Source organism: Pinus tabuliformis, chromosome 4_1 (assembly GCF_031772625.1).
Source record: "Pinus tabuliformis cultivar Carrire ecotype Pingquan chromosome 4_1, CPIR1, whole genome shotgun sequence".
Taxonomy (NCBI): domain Eukaryota; kingdom Viridiplantae; phylum Streptophyta; class Pinopsida; order Pinales; family Pinaceae; genus Pinus; species Pinus tabuliformis.
This window is the reverse complement of record NC_142303.1, coordinates 703,776,155-703,798,813: the sequence shown is the minus strand read 5'-3', so window position 1 is coordinate 703,798,813 and position 22,659 is coordinate 703,776,155.

Genomic DNA, 22,659 nt, shown 5'->3' with positions numbered 1-22,659 from the left:
TAGTTAGGTGGTTGCACCACCCGTGGGGGGCTCCATTCTATCATCCATCACGGTTCTTGGAGAATCCCCACCTTCTACTATTGTGGTCGATATCGCGCACTTCCCCATTTGCAACGTGCTACCCTAGTCACTACGCTTGGCGATATGCGGTCTAGGCCAAGGCATCAGACTAACCAATTCACAATGATAGTTCTAAAATTTGTGAGTATGATCGTACACACCTTGCCTTACCATCCTAGTTTTTTCGGCGATAAACTCTTCCTTTATCTCGTTTTCCAACTTCTTGTCCTCTACGTCCATCAAAGCACTTTTCTTCCTGAACCGTACCCTTTCTTTTTTGAGTTCGTGGAGTCTAAGGTTTCTCTGTTTCTTCAAGTCCCATGTTGTTTCTTGTGGCTCTGTGATGCCCTCATTCTGGGCTTCGCAAACCATCGTATCTATGGGTGCTGCTATGTGCGGACTAGGCTTTGCATGCTCCATAGGGATTACAACATCTGCTTCATACTTCAGCGTCGGAAGTGCCTACGCAGTCAGGGTTTTACACATGGTCCTATAAGCCCATAGAACCGCTGGTACGTGCAGGTCCTAGTCAGTGCATCTCACATGGTCGACCGTGTTCAGTACTTTGCATACTTTGTCAAAGGCGTCCCCGTGGATAATCTTTGGCGCGCTTGGTCTTATCATACTTTGTCGTTTGTGCCATCGTCTTGCCCACTCCTGCTTGTTGGTCTTGTTTCCTATCATGAGAACGGTGTCTGTCCATGCAGGTTGCACACCATACGCTTGTACCCATCTGGAGAAGTGGGTGCACGTAGGCTATTTCGTCCATCATACCCGGCTTTCATCTACATCTGAGACTTTCCAAACTGCATGAGCATCATATTTTTTCATTCGCGCTAGTCCTCAAAACTCTGCTAGTGCATACCCCACCACCTTGCGGGTGTAGTGCGCAGTACCCATTTCAAAGCATCGAACCGCTACTATTCCAACACTTATTTTTCAAATTTGTTCAGGAAATCATCCACCATTGTCAACCCGTGATACATCGTCAGATCTCTTACCTATGTTTTCATGCAACGCAGTGACCTTATCATCATGTTGCAGTTGAGCATGGTTATCTTGTGTAACCGGTTCTACCATCGTTCTATTTCCTCATCTGAATCTGAGGTGCAGGAGCTTTCACACTCCCATGAAATCCTGCCATCCGTTGTTGTATTCACCTAGTCATGTTCTCGCATGGTTATCTTATGGATACAGTCTAGATCATCGTCGTTGTCGCAGTCGCGCACCAGCTCTTTGTAGTGCGATCCTTCTGCAAGGTCTAAAGGTACCACTACGCGTAGTGAATTTTTCTCAAAAATCATCTTGCACTTCTTTAGATTCATCACTCCATTCATGTCAGTGGCCCAATCCATTCCTAGTAGTGCAGCATAGGGATTGATGTCATCAACAATCTCTATCACTTCGAAATCTACAAGCGTGCTTGTACCTTTGATATCTACTGTTATTCCCTACAATCTTCCCATCGGTAGGATCTTTTGTTGGTTCGCCATTCACAATTGAATAGGAGACCATTGCAACGCGGCCCTGCCCATGCGCTCCCATGTCTGCTTTAGCAAGACATTCGTGTCTAATCCTAGATCCAAAATCACTTGATCCATTTCATATTCCCCGATTTGCGCAGTCAATCACATCTCCCTTCCTATCCACGTTGTGTGCTTTCCAAGCTTCTGGACTATGCATGGTTCTCCTGACCCAGCACATCTAGTGATGAGTTCTTACAATCCCTTCATAGCCTTTCTATCACGCAGTAGCTTCATACATGTCTCCGGAAAGGTAGTGAGAATTGATGGGTCCATCTCCAGTTCCAGTTTGTCTTTACTACCTAAAGTGGAGCCCTCCGTGAAGCTCTTCTCAGCTTCCATCAATGTCTCCTTAGTGTGCTCCAAATCAAATTCTGGTTCCTTTGTTGGAACCTTACAAACCCAGGCACTCTCTCCGGGCTACTTGCCTTGTCATCTCTTGTCGTGATACCACTTCGGAGCACAATGTTTACATTCGGGTCCTCCTCGTGTGGCTTAGCCCTCATCATTCACAAGTTCTGAGTCGCGGGAGGCTAGAGTGTTCCTTTATCACGCAACCCTGTTATCAGTGTGGGGCAGTCCTCCATCTCAAGATCAAACTACGTACAATATAAACATGATTATCTCGTCGGATTTGTACAATCGTGGGCATAATGCCCTAGCCCTCTGCAATTGTAATAGATCAGCTGTCTGTGACCCCTTCCTGGTCCCATTCCACCTCGACCTCGTCCGCGCCCCTGAAATATAGTGCGTGCCATCCCTGCATTTTGATCGAGGGCTCGCGTTTTGGTCTAAACTCTGTTGGTAGGATTCTGATCCATCATCAGTTCATAACTTCTACAAGTACACTCATCGTGGCCTACTAACCTGCAGAATCTACAGAACAATTGCTGGGACGTCTGCGTATACTTCTGTAATAGATGGCAGTTGTCTGTAGCATGCTTCCCTCCTATCTGAAAAATCACACACCATAATGCAGGCGTCGCACTCGGTCCTTCTTGTAAGCACTGGACAATGGTTCTTCTCATGTCCCTGGCCTTTGCACTTTATGCACCATACCTCCTCGCGCGCTTCTAGGCGAGTTGTCCTGTCTTGTTTCAAACTCTGCATTTCAAGACACAAGTTTTTCAACTGTGCATGGATCTGTTGGACTCCCAAGTTAGGTTCTTGTATCGGGGTCTCTTGCAGTCTCATTGCGATCTCCAAATCCTTGATCTGAGTGGATAGCTTCTGTCGTGACAGCGCGGTCCTTAGATGCAACGTTAGCGACGGTATAAAAAATGCGTGGTGTTGCCCATCCGTTAAGGTCATATTGGCTTCACGAATCATACACTTTAGTCTTTGATCCAACTCCCAGGGGGTCTCGCCTGGAAGCATCACGATTTCCTTAAATCTAATAATAAACTATGTCTCTGATTTTGGCCTGCTAAATTCCATGTTTAGTGCAGCTTGGATATCCGCGATCCCTGCATTTGGATTGCCATTGGAATGCTTAATGTACCATGTCAGTGTGTGATCCTGAAAGGCACTGACCAATGTTGCTTTATTTATGTTGTCATCCGTGACTCCTTACTCTTCCCATACAACCTTTTTCAAGAACCAAAATTGGTCTGGATCTTTGTTCCCTACTCCTTTGAACACTGACAACTTAATCGTACTCACCATACTGAACTGTGGTGGTGGTGGAGGTGGTATGGGCAAAGACGAGGGTGAATATGGTGAAACCAGTGGTGTTGTAGGTGGGGGTGGTATCTGCGGAATTCACTGCCTTATCAAACTGATCGCACTTCTTGGTGAAACCTTCGCGAGCTCTTCCTTGCTTTCTCGTGGAGGTGAAATCAAGGGGCTAGTCTCTATCTTTGCTTTAGCTTCGTTTCTATAAATCCTCCCACTTCGCATAGCCCCAAACATCAATTTATTCGAATAACCCACTTTTCACACAGTAGCATATTAATCCAAGTGTTCAAAGATTTAACGTACTTACCTCACGGTCCTTTGAGGAAGCTTTGTCCTGCCTCGCTATAGTTGACTGTGGTATCTACCGCAAACTCGGTGATAAATCTTCCTATAATTCGATCAAGTCAATCGTCCATAGTGCACGCGACCTTATCTTCCGATGCTTCTAGTCTGCGCACCAACTCTGGAGTCCACACAATAGGTTTGTCGAGCCTACACCTTCCCTGACTATCTTCTAACTTCGCGATCCACTTGTACAACTTAGAGGGGAAGGATGCAAAGAAAATTTCATGGATTTCCGTATACAAGTAGCGCTCTAACCACTCTTCCTTTGACACTCGCGGATTCTTGTTTTATTGTGCCGCAAACTCGTGAATATTTCTATCCAGCCACTCTTCAATTTCTTTCTCTATTTGATTCCAGTGACACAACATCAGGCATCTCTTATGCAGATCCCGGTCCTGGCAACAAAACCATTTGTTGGCTTATTAGGGCCTGACCCAAGTTCATAGTTGATTTAGCCAAACAAATCCCGGTACTACCGGCCCTTTTGGCAACATTCCATGGAGTTCGGACTGAAGTCTCACCCGAAGTAGTATGGGAGGGTGCTAAAACAAGGTTTCCGCACCCTGGAGATGTCCCATGAGTTCAAGTGTTTCGCGGTTCGACCCTTCGTGCATGTCACTACGCGCCCTTTCTCGTTCCTCGCAGCCTGAGATGATACCTTTGCGCAGCCCTATTTGGGGGCCAAACAATTTTATTACACAAGATCTTACTGGTATTCCACTGTTAGTTGATTAACTTAACCTACTTGCATGATTTAAGTTATACTTAGCAATATAAATCATTCATACAAGTGCGTGGAGTAAATAAACAATATATTTGCAATTTATATCAACCATGCATTAACCCAAGAACATATACACAAATTGATAACAAAACTTCTCTTTATTAATTTCTTCTTCAGTTACAGACTTGACAGGGGTCCGCACACTCAGCTGCAAGGGTCCACACACTCAACTGCGAACTACTAGGCCTTTGCGCACTCAGCTGCAGAGCCTTCTCCTACCCTACGACCCAAAGACACACTTAGATACATAGAATCTTTCTTCTTTCGCTACTTCCTTGCCTCTTCCCCTTTTACACTTAGAGCCTTGCTCTATTTATACAATCCCATGGTCCACGGACCATGGGTAAGCCGACATTACATTACAAGACTAGGGCAGACAACCCTTTGACTCTATCATACATTTCGCGCTCCGTGCCTGTAATTCATAGAGCTTTACAAAAGGATCAGGTCAAAACTTGGGCTTTGAGCCCCAAAACATGCCTTGGAGGGGTTCCATGGCCAACATAGTGAATTGTTTTTAGAAATATGTGTTGTTTACAATTTTTGTTCCTTTCGAACAAACAACTGTTGTTCCATTTTTCATACAACTGTTGTTCTATTTTCATTCCACCAATCAGGCAAGTGTTGTTCCATAAAATGAATAGTTTTTGTTATGTTCTCAATTGAACATTTGTTTTTCCGTTCCTGACATAATAGTTGTTGTTTCATTCCCGATAGTACACTTGTTGTTACATTCCAGATTGAGCATTTTTTGTTCCGTTCCCGATTGAACAGTTGTTGTTCCATTCCCAATAGTACATTTGTTGTTCCGTTCCCGAAATAACATTTTTTGTTCCATTCCCAACAGCACATTTGTTGTTCCATTCCTGACAATACATTTGTTGTTCCATTCCTAACAAAAAAGTTGTTGATCTTTTCCGATAGACTAATTATTGTTCCACTTATACAGTCATTTGTTTGGCTAGAGATTTTCATTAAAAAAAACATTCATATTGATTACATTATGATTTCTTTTAACCATTTGCTGATCATCTTTATTTCAAATCTGACATGGTTCATCTATTGAATGACTTTGTTACACAAAATATTGTAACCATGACTATTTGCAGTCAGTATGGGTCTATCATCATTCATACTGTCCTCCTAAGCAAGTCTCAAACCTCAACTCTTCATGTCAAGCTTTGAAAATGAGAGAAAGACCTTTAAAAATCAATAAAGTTCTAGTTCCACACTTTCTCTCACTATGGCCTGCGGTCCCGCACCCCCTGTTCATATTACTTGCGGACCTTCCCGCTCTGTCTCTAAAGGAGTGGGTGCGGACCCCTGTGAAAGTCAAAAAGGCGCAAGTTTAGTCTAAAAAACTCACTTTGGGTTAATTCTAGATGATTCTAGAAGGAATCTTGACGTGGATGGAGCGCTCCTAGGTGGTTCATGCATCCCAAAAGAGAAGGAGCTAATCCCTTGATGAGAGGAGCTATCCCTTTGAAGGAGGGCTTCATCCCTTTGAAGGAGGACCTAGTAACTTCCCTCCATTGCACTATAAATTAAGGCATTGGGCGGGTTGCTAGGGAGGAAAAAAGCTAAACATTTTTTAGGGTAAATGCTGGTGGAATTGAGACTTCCTAGTTAAGCTTCAGAGGAGAGATCACATACCTTTTTAGCTTCATTGGGAAGAGAGTGAAACTTGTCAAAGTAGAGGAGACTTCTTGCTGGACCCTAGGAGGAGCTTGTATAGCATCAAGGCACAGGTTGTAAAGTTCTTCTTTGATTTGAATTAATACAATCGGATTCATTTTTCTCAACAAATTGTCTTATGTCATTTGTTTCATGAATTCCTTGATCATCATGATAAGTATGCTTTATGATATTGGCTTTTCAGGTGCTATTTAATTTGTGCGCTTGTTTGTGTTGCAGATTTGCTACAAGGGAGCTCATTTGGATTAAAGGAGCGAGGCTTCCACAAACTTGCATTGGACCCAAGGTAGGCCTAAAACACTTGTTTGCCTTTGTTTATAAATTGCCTATTTAGAGAAAGATAGTTTTTGATTGGCTTGCTTGTCACTAGATATCTTTAGACACTAGGGAGGTCGATCTTGTCCGCAAGATTGACTCATTCCGTATGAAAAAATGGCGACTCCACTGGGGACTTGATTTTTTCCTTGTTTTTACTTTGACCTGAGAAACTGTGTTTTTGTTTCTATTTTTGGCTTGTTGTGTGTGGAATTGGGTAGGTTTAGTAGATCTTGGATTGTTTTTTGTTTTTCATACTTTTGGGAGAGGACCGCACCCTCGACTTGCAACACAGTGCGGACCTATCCGCACTTTTGCTTTTCACACAGAGCGGTACCGCACCTGTGTGAACTGCGGGCCTGCGGACCCTGCTAAAATTTTAAAAAAATTAAGATTTTCTCTTTCAGTCGGCTTAGTTTTTGTTTAGATGTTGTTATCCCCTGCCCAGACCTGCATATGACTTGTCAGGAGCTTTTCTTAGGTTAATTCCATTGGCGTTAGGGTTTTAGGTGAAATTCCTAAAAGTTTTGGTTGCCGGGCTTGATTTTCATTTTCGTCTTGTAGTAGCTCAGAGCTTAGGAGCCTTAGAAGCCTCAGATCACGTTGGTTTTTACGGCCTTCTTATGAGTCTGACCATTTGCAAAATCTACCTTTGTTGAGGAATCCATCTTGTGTTTTCTCTTTGCGAAACTTCGAAAAGGCTTGTGTTAAAAGTTTGGATTTCATTTTTAGAAAAGAAAACAAAAATTGGTTGTTTTTTGACTGATTTGTGATTCTGGAAAAATTAGTCCTTAGTTTACATATAGCTAAGTAAAACATCCTTGAAAAGAAATCTTGTAAGCTTTTACTTCAAATAGTTGTTAAAATTTATAGATCTCAAGATTAGTTTTTTCCATAGTTTTGACTGTTTTATAAAAATAGAAAATCTCTTTTGAAAAAGTTTGTTGTTGTAGTATTTGAGTGTTTGAAAGAAAAGGGAAATTTTTATGAATATAACTAGTTGTCTCGTTTTTGAGTGCATTGGAAAAAACAAAAAGCTCTTCTTTTTATTTGTTTGTTAAGAAATATTTGTTTTTACAAGCATTTGCATTCTCAACTCTTTCCTAGCTAGAAATTCATTAAAGGGAAAAGATTGCTTATCATCTTAAGTGCATTTTTTAGTGAATTGGAGTCGAGTCTTCATACCATAAGTTTCATCTCCACACCTTTTGACTTAAGAAAAAACCAATAAAAATAACGCTTAAAGTAAAATCTATCTAGTAATCTTTTTATTTCTAGGGCTCTATTACACCAACATAACTTAGGCTAGTATCTTGGAGTAGGGAGTAATTAACTCTCCAAGATAGTAAAAGAAACAAGTAGTTGTCTCTTGCGGTAGGAGAAAAATCCAATTGTTACATCTATGCTCTGGGAAAGCTCCTCTTAAAGGAGAAGCACGAGATCGTGTCCGAACCAGTGTGGGAATCAATCCTTCCCCATCAGGAACGACGCCAGATATTCACGTATTAAAAATGGTAAACCTCGGATTAACCATTGTCGAGGAGCCTGGGGTCACTTGTTGGTAAACCTTGGATTATGTCAAGGAGCTTTCAAGGGGATTGAGCTTGTTACTCTGCCCTTGCGTGCGTATCGGATCGTAGACTGTTCCCCCATGTATATTTGTTTCCGTTGGTAACCATAGTGACCATATTCTATAAGATTCATCCTAAGGTGACGGTGGAGGGAAGATCCCACTGTACCTGGAGTAGACGTCGGCTAGACTCACTTGGATTTTTTGGGGGGGTTCTCTTCACTCGAGACGGTTTAGTGGAGAAACTTGTGCCAGTCTATTCATTAAGCAGGTTGCCAGGGTAACTGTTCCAACTGCCATTTCTGTATTGAATTCTGCGACGTTGGATTTCATCACCAACTAGTGTTTTCGGTATGGAAAGTTACTGTTTGTGTGTGGTTTGACCTAGATTCTTTAGGCGTGTGATTCAAAATTGTTTGGTTCTTTAGAGGCTTTAGGTGGTTTTCATTGAGATTTTTCTTTATTTGCGTGTGAAGTAGTTAAAATATTTCATCGTGGCTGAATTACCGAGGAATTCCCGTAGACTTCAGGGCCAACCTCCTGAGTTTTCACCAAGCCAGCCTGAAGGGCTATGAGCCTTTGTAACTCCTAGAGATAGTAGAGTTGGGTCACCTGAAGAAGGAGAGTCTTCATTGGTTGTACATCCTGATTATCCAGCTCTAGTAGCAGATTATAATCCAGAACCTGTTTCAGTTTCCGAAGTTACTGGTAGTTTTTCATCTACTAGTGATTTAGCTGAGGAACCTGAAATATCTGAACCTGAAACTGAACCTGCTACTCTAACATCGGGGTTTGCCTCTCCAACTTCCAGTGGTCCTGATTCACCTAGGGTAGAAAGAATAATTACCCAAAATCTTCCTTCTGGACTTATTGCTATTGAAGAACTCACTACTTCGGAAGAAGGTATCCCTATCCCTGAAAATCGACCAACTATAGACCTTACGGAGCGTGAATCGATCTTTTACAGTCCACCTAAGAGCAATGCTTGGTATCTTTCATTGACCAATTTTTTGGAAAACCTGGAACTAAGTTTTTCACCACCTCGCATTCCTTTTCACCCAACACCTAGAGGTTATTATCCTCCTTTGAATATGTCGAGCCAGTCATCCATGTTTTCACAATCACCTGAAACATTTTTGTATGGCGGTCCTTCTGTTCCCTCTGGGTATCAGTCACTTACTGGAACTTTTTCGGGAGCATCTCCTCAACACAAGGGTTATTAACTGGAAATAATGGTACTAAGCCGTTGAGTGTAGAAGATATTCTCATGATGTCAGGTACTATTCCTAATCCTCAACCTCAAGGTGGCTAGTTATCGCCTGGGGGGTAGCCTCAAAGTCCTCAAGTATCGCCTAGGGGGCAACCTCAAGGTACCCAATTTGTGCCTAGGGGGCAACCTCAAGGACAATACATACCTACGGGACAATACATTCCTTAAGGTCAACCCCAGACTCAATATTTACCTCAAGGTCAACCCCAGTATCAATATGTACCTCAAGGTCAACCCCGGTATCAGTACGTGCCTCAAGGTTATCAACCTCAAGGTCAGTACCCAACCCAAGGTTACCAACCACCTTCCAGTCAATCATTTGTCCAAGGAGCTGGAAATGTACCTCTGAATTATCAACCCTACCCTCAACCCAGTTTTGGTCCTCAATATTCTCAACCTGCTATGGGTCCGTACCCCGAAATGAACTTAGTGTGGGATCCATCTCAATCTCAACAGATCTTGCAACCGAATGTGCAGTTTTCAACTCAATCTAGACAACCCTTGGTTTCTGGTTCACCCCAGCAACCTGTCCAGTCTACTATTCAAACTTCTGCACCTTCTGTAGTTTCTTAGCCTGGGCCTAGTACGCCTCGTACTCCGCCTCAAACGACTGCTGCAACTGTTGCAACATCTGTTCAATCTACCCCACCTACTTCTGGAGTATCGACAGCTCCGGTTTCTACTGTTCCTGTATCAACTCCTCAAGCATCTTTACCTTAGTCTGGACCCACAATTCAGACTTCGGTTCAAATGCCTGTAAGACAACTTGGTCCAAGTACGGTTGTCACAAGTCAACCTCAATTTACTTATCAACCGTACCAGGGACAGTACCAATTCGGTCCTGCTGTGCAGCATCCAGAGTATCAGTATCAACCGTACCCTGGGTATACATATCAACAACCTCAACAACCCTAGTACAGTCCGATTAATCATGGTTTTCCGGGAGGATATAATATCGCAAATGCAATTCCAATTCCTAGTTATCCTGGATATCCTCCTCCTGGGGCTGGTCTCATGACCCAGGGTTTCAGGGACCCTAATCGTTAGTTACCGTTCATTGCAACTTTGGACTTGCCTGATTTGTCGCGCCTAACGAATGATCCGATTAATTATCTTCCGTTTTGGTGACCAATGCCGAATAAGTTGCCTAGTGATATTCCTAAGTTTGAAGGCAAATCAGGAGAGGATCTGTCGAACCATGTGATGACTTATCACCTCTGGTGTGTGTCTAACTCCATTATAGATGATTCGATTCATTTACGTCTTTTTCAACGCACTCTGATTGGTCTTACGGCCAAGTGGTACATTGAGTTGCCGCGAGCTTCTTTTTATAACTTTAGTTAGCTAGCTACTTCATTCTTAACTCATTTTCAGTTGCCTGTCAGATATGACAACGACACAGAATTATTAACTTCATTAAAGCAGTCTACGTCCACTTATATTTCAGATCACATTCATGAATGGGGACGTCGACAGCGTTTAGTGAAAGTTTATATCCCGGATCAAATCTTAGCATAATGGTTTGTCAAATATTTATTACCTAAGATCACTGAGGATGTAGCTAAGGCTGGAGTAGTTACTGAAGAGCAAGTAATTGCTCAAGCTCAGTACCTTGACTTAGTTTATATGAAGTTTATTCCGCTGATGGTATGATTGGTACAGTTAATACCAAAAGTAAGAAGAAATCTTCCAAGAATTCTTCTCCTATCATAACTTTACCAGATTCCCCGACAGGAGATTCTTCCGCAGAAGTTTCTGCCGATATTCATGTTGTAGAGTCATCTACAGCCAAATCAAAATCCGGCGGTAAAAAGAAAGGGAAGAAGAAAAATAAAACAGATAAAAATTCTTAAAGAGAAAACAGAAAAAATGGAATATACTAATGAGAAACGCAAACCTCGTTATCCTTGTCTCATTTGTGACGAAGAGCATTTTACAAGAGACTGCCCTCATCGCGCCGAGGTTGCGAAAATCGTCAAAGGTTCCCAAACGCATGTTGTTTTGAAGGACCCTTTTCCTAGTCAAGACAGTAAGATGATAGGTTCTTCCTCAAATGCCTCTGAATAACCCATAATGATGATGTCCCATGTTCAGATTGCGACTCGATCGCAAGATTATGGAAGTAAATGTCCTGTTGGTGGTAAGGAGGCATAATATTCTCATTCGAACCCATCAACTTCAACTCCCGGTTCCGATCCACTACAGATTGAGAAACCTAACCCAGACTTAGTAATCAAACCGCTCGCCAAGGGTATACTTCGAAAGTCAGCTTTCAATCCACATGCGAGAGCGGCTCAGAACTATAACATTGTTGAAGATTTGGCTATTTCACCTTCAACAATGTCGGCTTTGGAGGTCCTGCAATCATGTCCAACACAGCGTAAATTTCTATTGTCGGCTATAGGAGCTGTTGACGTTCAGGACTCGAACCTCATAATTTTCGATCTAAAAAATAGTACACCGCGCTTACCTCATCAAATGGCTTTCCAGATTCCAGTGTTAGTCAAAAACAGACCTTGCTATAGGACTGTGATTGATGAGGGAGCTTCAACATGTATTATGTCGATCCAGTGTTGGAGATTGCTTGGTTCTCCTACACTTAATCAATCCCCGACGATTCTCAAGGCCTTTGATGGCCGTGGGTTCCATCCGTATGGCATTCTACAGGATTTACCTATAGGGGTAGAAGGCAAAACTGTTAATCTAGATGTGGAGGTGGTTGATGCCTCTCTAGATTACAACCTTCTCTTGGGTCGTAGTTGGTCTTACGCAATGACAGCTGTTATTTCATCGGTCTTTCGGCTTATAAAGTTCCCTCATAATGGAAAGATCGTAACTATAGACTAGCTAACATACTTTTCATCCGACCCAGCCTCTTCTGAAAGTATCCAACATGTCGGCAAGACAACTATCCCGTATAAGGATGTTGGAGTAGGACTAGTTAAAGATTCTGGTTTACTAGGAACTTTTTCCTTTCCTCCTCCACACGCATCGTCTTCTACTACAACCATTCATATGATTTCATCAGACACCATTGTTTATGATGATCCTTGGATCGTACCTTCCGAATCCGAGATAGATTCATTTGGTGATGCTATGCCTTTGAGTCCATATGAAATTGTGTATCAGGCCGTGCAGTCATTTTCCGACCCTTCTTCAACTGAAATTGACCTAATGAATGTGGTCCATGAGGAATCACTTTCATCATCAAACTCAAATTCGACAACGTTTTCCAAACTTGTTCACACTGATGAGAAAATTCGTGAAATCCTGTGTGTTGATGATTTACCATGGGAAGATCTTCATCATAGATCTTCATTTTTACCTGAGATTGATCGCTTTGAAAATGATTTTTCATCTATTTTTACGACTGATTATGTCAAGGAACCTCAGAATCCAATGAAAAATCCCGATGCTGAGTTAAATTTGGGAAACATTTCTCAAACTATTCCTATTGACATTTCGGTTAAGCTTGGAATTGTTGAAAACGTTCATATAGGTGCCTCTTGTACGAAAGATGAATTTCAAACATATAAGGCCCTATTTCAAGAATTTCGTATGTGTTTGCCTGGTCATATGAGGAAATCCCATGAATTGACCCAGCAATTGTTGTTCATGAAATCAAAACTTACCCGGATGCTAAACCCGTCCGGCAACGTTTGCATCAGATTCACCCGCGAAAAGTTGCTGCTATTAAAGCAGAAGTTGAAAAATTACTCAAAGTAGGTTTCATTTATCTGACTCTGTTAACAGATTGGGTATCGAATATTGTTCCTGTTAACAAAAAGCAAGGGACAAAAAGAATATGTATCGATTATAGGGATATTAATCGAGCCTGTCCAAAAGACAATTACCCAACTCCCTATATCGATCAAATCATTTATGATTGTGCTGGCAGTGAAATATTCTCCTTCATGGATGGTTTTTCCGGATACAATAAAATAAATATTCTACCTGCCGATCAACAAAAAATGGCTTTCATTTGTCCATGGGGGACATTTGCTTATTGCAAATTACCTTTTGGGCTTAAGAACGTCGGGGCAACTTTTCAAAGGGCCATGTCTTATGCGTTTCATGACATCAAGCACATTGTGCAACCCTATCTCGATGATTTACCTTCTCATTCATTACATCGAGTTGATCATCTCATCCATTTACGAGTAATCTTTATGAGGTGTAGGCATTATCAGATTAGGTTGAATCCACACAAGTGTGTTTTTTGTATAGAAATGGGTCGGTTACTGGGGTTTGTTGTTTCGAAAGCCGACATTCGCGTCAATCCCTCAAAGGTTGAAGCTATTGTCAAATTGCCTCCTCCTTCGAGTCTTCGCCAACTCCAAAGTTTGCAGGGGAAAGCAAACTTTTTACGTCGATTCATTCCTAACTACGCTGAGATCACAAAGGGTTTTACCCGGTTGTTGAAACAGAATACTCCATTCTTTTGGGATGAGATAGCTGATAAATCTTTTGATGCACTAAAACACGCGTTGACACATGCACCGTTATTGCATCCTCCCAACTACAACTAGGACTACTTCTTATATCTCGCCGCTTCGCATTCCACCATCGGAATGGTGTTAGTTCAGGAAGATGATTTCAGTAGTGAACATGTGATATATTACCTTAGTCAAACTTTAAATCCAACTGAGCTAAAATACTCACATGTGGAGAAATTGGCATTGGCAGCTGTTCAAGTTGTCCAACGTTTTCCTCATTACATTTTACTACGCAAAACTACGGTAATTTCTGATTGCAACCCTATGCTATATATTTTGACTAAACAATTGCTAGGGGGCAAGTACTCCAAATGGATTGTAATCCTACAGGAGTTCGACTTGGAATTTGAAAAGTCCAAGTCAAAGAAATCTTTAGTTTTTGCGGAGTTAATGTGTGACTTCCCGCATGCTGACACAGAAACTGTGGCAGAGGAGCCCATTGCGGACGAATCCTTGTTTCTAATCAGCACTTTAGATCCATGGTATGGGGATATCATCGTTTATCTCCAGACCCAATCCTTTCGGCCAGAAATTTCAAGGTCAGAACGTCGAAAAATATGATTCCAGTCCCAACAATTCAAAATTATTGGAGATACTCTTTATCGTCGTGGGGCGGACTCTGTTTTTCGATGTTGTTTAACTCATGAGGAAGTTGAAAGGGTTCTAAATGAATATCACTCTGGAGCGTGTGGTGTTCATATGTCTGGGTTTGCCACAGCCCAAAAGATATTGCGCACTGGCTACTTCTGGCCGTCTTTGTTTAAAGATTGTATTAACGCGGTCCGAAAATGCCACAACTGCCAAATTTTTGATCGAAAGATGCATGCTCCACCTGCTCCTCTCCACCCTATAATTGTCGTCGATCCTTTTGCGAAATGGGGTATTGATTTTATTACATGTAACCCTCACTCGGCCAAGGGGCATGCGTATATCATCCTTGCGGTAGATTATTTTACCAAGTGGGCCGAGGCAATGCCTACATTTGAGGCAGACGGCAAAACTGCTGCGATTTTCATGTTCAATCATATAATTTCTAGGTTTGGTGTTCCACAAGCGATTATCACTTATCATGGGCGTCATTTTCGAAACGTTATGATGACTAAACATACAGGCTAGCTTGGCTTGCATCATGATAGTTCAACTCCGTATTATCCACAGGCTAATGGTATGGTTGAAGCCATCAACAAAATTCTCGTCATCATGATCTGACGAATCATTGGGATTCATAGGTCAAATTGGCATAACATGCTATTTTTAGCGCTTTGGGCATACCGAACCTCAGTAAAAACGTCAACCGAGTTCACTCCTTTCCAACTAGTTTATGGTCTAGAAGCTGTGTTACCCATTGAGTGTGAAATTCCGTCATTGCAAATGGCCATCGAGTTACTTCCAGCCGCTTCCGAAGAGGAAAAGCGTTTGTTATACTTGGCTCAGCTAGATGAGAATCGACGTGATGCTGCATTAGCGATCGAAACTCATGCCAAACAAATGAAAGCTCAGTATGATCAAAATGTTACCCCTCGAAATTTTTCAGAAGGAGACCTAGTCTTATTGTACGATCAAGCAAATGATAAATTAGGCGCTGGAAAATTCATACCTATGTGGCATGGTCCTTATGTTGTCAAGCGAAAGCTGGTAAAAGGAGCCTATGAATTGGTAGACTTTTATGGGGTCTCTTTAGGTAAAACCAGAAATGGTCTTTACCTGAAGAGGTATTATGCTTAAAAATGGGTGTGGAGATTTTTAGTTAGGTTAGTTAGCTTTCTAGCTGGTGTGTTTTAGAATAAAAAGTGTGCTTAGCTTAGAGAGTGTTTTTCGTCATTATTCCTGCTTATCTTTGTTTTACTCTTGATATTGCAGATGTCGACGCCTCTCCAAACGTACATTGGTTTTGCTGATGGTGCTTGTCGTAATACATGGAATATTTCTTCCACAGCTTGGGTTATCTATTCACCCTCTGACGAGTTTGTATCTATGCATGGGGTAAGCCTTGGTCAAACAACGAACAACATTGCTGAGTATAGTGCAGTGATTGAGTTATTATCTGAATCCATCTTATTTGGGATTCGGAGTTTGATAGTGAGGTTAGATTCTGAACTCGTTGTATTACAGCTTAATAGAGTATATGCCATTAGAAATCCAGTGTTATTGAGATTATTTTTGAGAGTGCGTCTCTTGGAATGTGAATTTGACTATATTGAATATCAGCATACTCCAAGATATTTAAATACATTAGCAGATGCAATTGCTTCTCGAATGTTAAGTAGACATTTGCAATAATCATACAAGTAAATTTAAAAGCATTCCATAACATGTTTTACAAGATAAGCTGGTAATAGTGATATAGTATAATATAGGAGTGTGTCAAAATATACATCGTCCTCGATCATAGGTTGGAAAACACCTTATGATCGGCAAAAATGATAGTACAAAAAGCAAAAAAATGTCATATGTGTCTACAATAGGCGATCATCCTATCACTGGTGATGATCTCGATAAGAAACCACTGTATGGGCCACCTTACAAAGGAACCTCCTGAAAGGTCGTGGGACCCTGTTACACAAAAATATCGTCACCATGACTATCTACAGTCAGTATGGGTCTATCAACACTTATACTGTCCTCCTAAGCAAGTCTCAGACCTCAGCTCTTCAAGTCAAGCTTTGAAAATGAGAGAAAGACATTAAAAATCAACAAAGCTCTGGTTCTGCACTTTCTCTCACTGTTACCTGCGGTCCCGCACCCCCTGTTAACAAAAACTGCGGACTTGCCCGCTCTGTCCCTAAGGGAGTGGGTGCGGACCCCTGTAAAAGTCAAAAAGGCGCAAGTTTATTATAAAAAAACTCACTTTGGGTTAATTCTAGATGATTCTAGAAGGAATTTTGACGTGGATTGAGCGCTCCCAGGTGGTTCATGCATCCCAAAAGAGAAGGAGCTAATCCCTTGATGAGAGGAGCTATCCCTTTGAAGGAGGACCTAGTAACTTCCCTCCATTGCACTATAAATTAAGGCATTGGGCTGGTTGCTAGAGAGGTTAGAAGCTGAACATTTTTGAGGGTAAATGCTGGTGAAATTGAGACTTCCTAGTTAAGCTTGAGAGGAGAGATCACATACCTTTTTGGCTTCATTGGGAAGTGAGTGAAACCTGTCAAAGTAGAGGAGACTTCTTGTTGGACCCTGGGAGGAGCTTGTACAACATCAAGGCACAGGTTGTAAAGTTCTTCTTCATTTGAATTAATACAATCAGATTCATTTTTCTCAACAAAGTGTCTTATGTCATTTGTTTCATGATTTCCTTGATCATCATGTTAAGTATGTTTTATGATATTGGCTTTTCAGGTGCTATTTAATTAGTTTGCTTGTTTGTGTTTACAGATTCGCAACAAGGGAGCTCATTTGGATCAAAGGAGCGAGGCTTCTGCAAACTTGCATTGGACCCAAGGTAGGCCTAAACACTTGATTGCCTTTGTTTATGAATGCATATTTAGAGAAAGATAGTTTTTGATTGGCTTGCTTGTCACTAGATATTGTTAGATTCTAGGAAGGTCTGTCTTGTCCGCAAGATCGACTCGTTCCGTGTGACAAACCCCAATCACATAGCGTTGTAGTCGAAGAGGAATGTCACCTATGCCGGTCTCTGGAATGTCTCCTGTCAAACACTCTAGATGTCTCTCCAATTCGGCCAAGGTCTCTGCTGATTCGTCCTGTGGGGCTGGTGCCGATGCAGCTGGTTGTTTCCTCTCGTAGGGCCGGAGGGCGGCTGGTTGCCGTGGACCTACATCTGCATTTGAAACTTTTACTATTAATTTTGGGACGAGATAAAAAAAAAAAAAAATTAAATTAAATTAGGAAAATGTTGAAAATGATTTTACCTGAGTCATCCCATTGCTCTCCTGGTGGAAGAGCCATGTCTGGGTCACCACGAAAATCTACTCCAGCGTAAGAAAAGTCCTAAATAGCAAAAACCTAGTTTTCCAACCAATGGAAATACTCAGGAGTGAATCGAACGACCTCTATCCCCTCCTCAGGATGACGGGCCATAACTGCAACCCATCGCATCATTCTGGGCTCTCGAGGAAGTCCAGCTCCAACAGTGAGGTGCTGTGGGACCAACATTGGGACCCTCTCCAGACCAAAGCTCATGACTAAAGCACCATATCCAAAGGTCTTCAGTTGTCCGTTCTTGGCTCTAGTCAGTTGGCCTTTTATATTAGCCAACATAGCATCGCACCAGTTGAAGATGGTGCCTCGAAAGCAGTAAACTGCCATCCACATCTGGGATCCAGTGGCTACATGTAGTGCTGCGTTCCCGCAGAGCCTGGTAACAGTAAACGCGATTACCTTGAGTTCAGGAAGGGATATGGGTTTGATATCTATCCCTTTGTCTCTAGTCTGGTCATTGCAAAACTCTAGCCGGAGGCTATTGACAGACTGGCCACCTGGCCTAGTCCCGAATAGAGTCAAGTGTTCACCTCTCTTAGGCAAACCAGTCAAAAAGTATATGCCTACCAGCTCCATTTCGAGCTGGTGACCACCAACGAAGAAGCACTGGTCCTGTATGCTCCACCTATCTACCAACCACTGCAAAAAGTCCACCTGGGCCGTCATGCCGGGTATGGCCGAGAATTTGTATAAGTCGCAGCCTTCAATGCATCAATCAAAGGTTGGTGATTTATCATGGCAAGATCTACATCCTCATGCTCCCATTCTCGCCAATCAAGCATGATGTATACTCTACATTCAACAAAAAGGCGAATTAGAATGTCTAAAAGCAAAGTTTTTGGGTGAATTTTGTGAGATTTAGGTTTAAAAACCCTTGTTGCGGGGTCCGCACCCTCTCTTTTAGAGACAGTGCGTGGGTCTGCATCTTGCCTTCACGGCAAGTGTGGATCCCTGACTTTTTCCCCATTATGAAAAGTCAGGGTCCGCAGGTTACCTGTGCTGTGCGTGCGGGTTTTGAACCTAAAAATCCTTTAAAAAATGAAATTAAAACCTAAAAACAAATTTGAAATGGATGAATTGAAAGAGTAGGATGATGTGGATTACCTGGAGGAGATGGCGTTCGATTCCAACAGACAGATTTTTCGTAATCTTCACAGGAAGTTTCTGACCAAAAGCTCTATTTTCTCACCTAGAACTCAAACGGTAAAAATGAATTTACGAAAGCCCTTTTTATAAGTTTTTTGAATAAATGAGTTGTTAATTTGTTTATGTTTCACTTTAAAAAGGTAACTTTTGTAGCATTTTTATCCATTTTAAACAGGTACGAGTAATGTTTGAGTTTTTGTTCAGGATAACAGATTTTTCAGGCGAAATCGGTCATTTTCGACGAAAAACATTAGAGTCATCTTTAAGCTCATTTCTGACTCCTAAAACATGAAAATATCACCGAGTTTTTCTTTTTAAACTCGTTAAAACGGAACTAAAAATACGGTCCTCTTACAACTCTTTTCTGACCGTAAAAACATGAAAAGATTGCCGGATTTTTGTCGTTTCAAATTCAATATTGGTTATAAAACGACGTGTCATTGATCACTTTTTTACTTTTTTGGATCAGAGGCACTAATTACGAAAATTACTCCTTGGTCGTAATGATCAAGCGGTTCTATCAAGTATTATTTTATACTTTTTCGGGTTTGGAAGACACAAATTTACGAAAAAGGACAACCATGGAGTCTTCTTAAGTTTTTTGAGACTCTCTAAAATTGAAAAACGCCGAGTTTCTCCTATACTAGACTCGTTAAAATTTAACAGTAAAGGACCTGTTCAATTACAAACAGGAACGGACCACTCCTTCTTAGGGTTCGAATTTAAACTAAGTTGGACTCATCCGAAGGATGAGCTTATAATCAAGAAAATTTTATCCTCCTCAAGCTTGTCAAAAATAAAGAGGTACTTGCCAGAAATGGTGGAGGAAAAGAGAGAAAAATGAGCCTGTTTGTTATACTTTGTAACCACTCTTGAACACGACACTTTTATTCACTTGGGTTGGGAAATCCTTTGCCTAACAGTTGATCAAACCACATTGAAAGTCTTCAACCGGTTTCTGGGTATTAACTTTGGGTCAATTGTCACCAAACCATCTGCTGTGTCATTATGTGTTCAAGAGTTCAATGCAAATAAGCCATTCATCTGCAAAATATCTGTCATCCATCTTGACCATCCCTGAGTCAGTCCTTGCAACTAAATTTCTTCAAACTTGATCTATGATTTCGTGTTGTAGGCTTGCCTACGACGGATCGCTTTCTATCGACTTTAGCTCATTATCTAGAAAGATGATCTAGAAATCGTCAGTACCTTGGGATCTACATGCCTCAATGGCAGGTTTCTCGCCTTCGACGATAGGTTGCATCATTGACCTTCGATCAAAGGATTCCGTGACATGTTCGACATCAACACATCTATTCACATCTCATGGATTGTACTGAGTACTTTGAGAGCCATTGACATTAATGGTGGTTTCTCTCACACTTGTTAACAGTTTACATCATTGACTGGTAATCAAGTGGTTTCTACCATTTTCGACTTCAACACATTCATTCGCATGGATAGAATCGTACTATTTCGGGAAGTAGAAATGAAGACCCTGGATGTAGTTTCCACCATCTAGGCTGCGAGGAATTTTGTATTCATTATACTATGGACTATTCATAAACAGATGGCTACGTCCATACTGTGTCTACATGTGTCTATACTTGTGATGTATTACAAGATCATTCCTATATCAGAGCAGTATATAGTTTTCTAGTTAGTTTTGATCTGAGTATGGGAATGCTTACCTCAGCAATGATATGATCTCATATATATACTTTGCATTGAATGTTTTTACAGGTTCCAACTGGGCTCTCCACAAGATGATCCTTGAAATGATAAAGTACTTCACTCTTCCTAGATATTAAATGAAATCTTCATCTACTACAGACTTCGCACTTTAGGGGGCAATCTGTTACACAAAATATTGTCACCATGACTATTTGCAGTCAGTATGGGTCTATCATCATTCATACTATCCTCCTAAGCAAGTCTCAAACCTCAGCTCTTCATGTAAAGCTTTGAAAATGAGAGAAATACCTTTAAAAATCAATAAAGTTCTGGTTCTGCACTTTCTCTCACTATTGCCTACGGTCTCGCACCCCCTGTTCATATTACCTGCGGGCCTGCCCGCTCTGTCTCTAAAGGAGTGGGTGCAGACCCCTGTGAAAGTCAAAAAGGTGCAAGTTTAGTCTAAAAAACTCACTTTGGGTTAATTCTAGATGATTCTAGAAGGAATCTTGACGTGGATGGAGCGCTCCTAGGTGGTTCATGCATCCCAAAAGAGAAGGAGCTAATCCCTTGATGAGAGGAGTTATCCCTTTGAAGGAGGGCTTTATCCCTTTGAAGGAGGACCTAGTAACTTCCCTCCATTGCACTATAAATTAAGGCATTGGGCTGGTTGCTAGGGAGGAAAAAAGTTGAACATTTTTTAGGGTAAATGCTGGTGGAATTGAGACTTCCTAGTTAAGCTTGAGAGGAGAGATCACATACCTTTTTGGCTTCATTGGGAAGAGAGTGAAACTTGTCAAAGTAGAGGAGACTTCTTGCTGGACCCTAGGAGGAGCTTGTACAGCATCAAGGCACAAGTTGTAAAGTTCTTCTTTGATTTGAATTAATACAATCGGATTCATTTTTCTCAACAAATTGTCTTATGTCATTTGTTTCATGAATTCCTTGATCATCATGATAAGTATGCTTTATGATATTGGCTTTTCAGGTGCTATTTAATTTGTGTGCTTGTTTGTGTTTGCAGATTTGCTACAAGGGAGCTCATTTGGATTAAAGGAGCGAGGCTTCCACAAACTTGCATTGGACCCAAGGTAGGCCTAAAACACTTGTTTGACTTTGTTTATAAATTGCATATTTAGAGAAAGATAGTTTTCAATTGGCTTTCTCGTCACTAGATATCTTTAGATACTGGGGAGGTCGATCTTGTCCGCAAGATTGACTCATTCTGTATGACAGATTTGTTGTATGTTTTTACTTTGGATATATTTTTAACTTGATTCATCACCAATATCAACAACTTGCTGGTTCTCTCTTTTAGACTTTCAAATGGCAAGTTCCTTTTGGAACAATACAAGGAAAGTAAGCATATCTTTTGTAGGCATTCTTTCACTTCTTACACCATCCCTAACTCTTAAGGAGTTAGTGAGCCCCCCTCAACTTGTAATGTGAAAAGTGGAAATAAGATAAATTTTTCTCAAAGAGGATAGGAGGTCTCATTATGAGCCAGCCTACCATGATCATAAGGACTTAACATAAGTGACATTCCCATTCTGGCTACCACACCAGGGTAATGGCCTTTAAGACATTATATATGTCTAAGGATAGGAGGTCTCATCAAGAGCCGACCTGTTCACTTTGTTCTGCCCTGGTGAATGGCATTGTGGTTATCTGGTTACCATGCCAGCACAATGGTCTCTTTGCATAAATATGTAAATAATAATAACAAAAAGTCATAAGTTGAGGATACTGGCTCATTTTTTTGGGTTTAAGTGGCAACCCTATCGAGGCTATAGATGCCTGTTGGTAGCAGTGGCTCTGCCCGTGGTATTGGAGTAGTATTCTATATTGCCAATTCTTCAGTATGTAGTTAATCCAAGAGGAGAAACTACCATCGATTAGTGTTTTTACTTCTAAAAACCAGCATAACCATTGAAAATCCATTTAATGAATCACTTCAGCATTGTCCAATCGATTGGCGTTACCAGTCATTATTCTTTTCGTGCCATGTCAGATTTCACTTTATCGATCACAAAAGGTCAAATTAATGTTCATAATGAATATTTACATGCTTAATTATTTTTTTTCGACCATCTCTAACCACTCGTATAACTATTAATTACTTCTCTTTACTCCACCTATCATACTCCACCACTAACTTAATG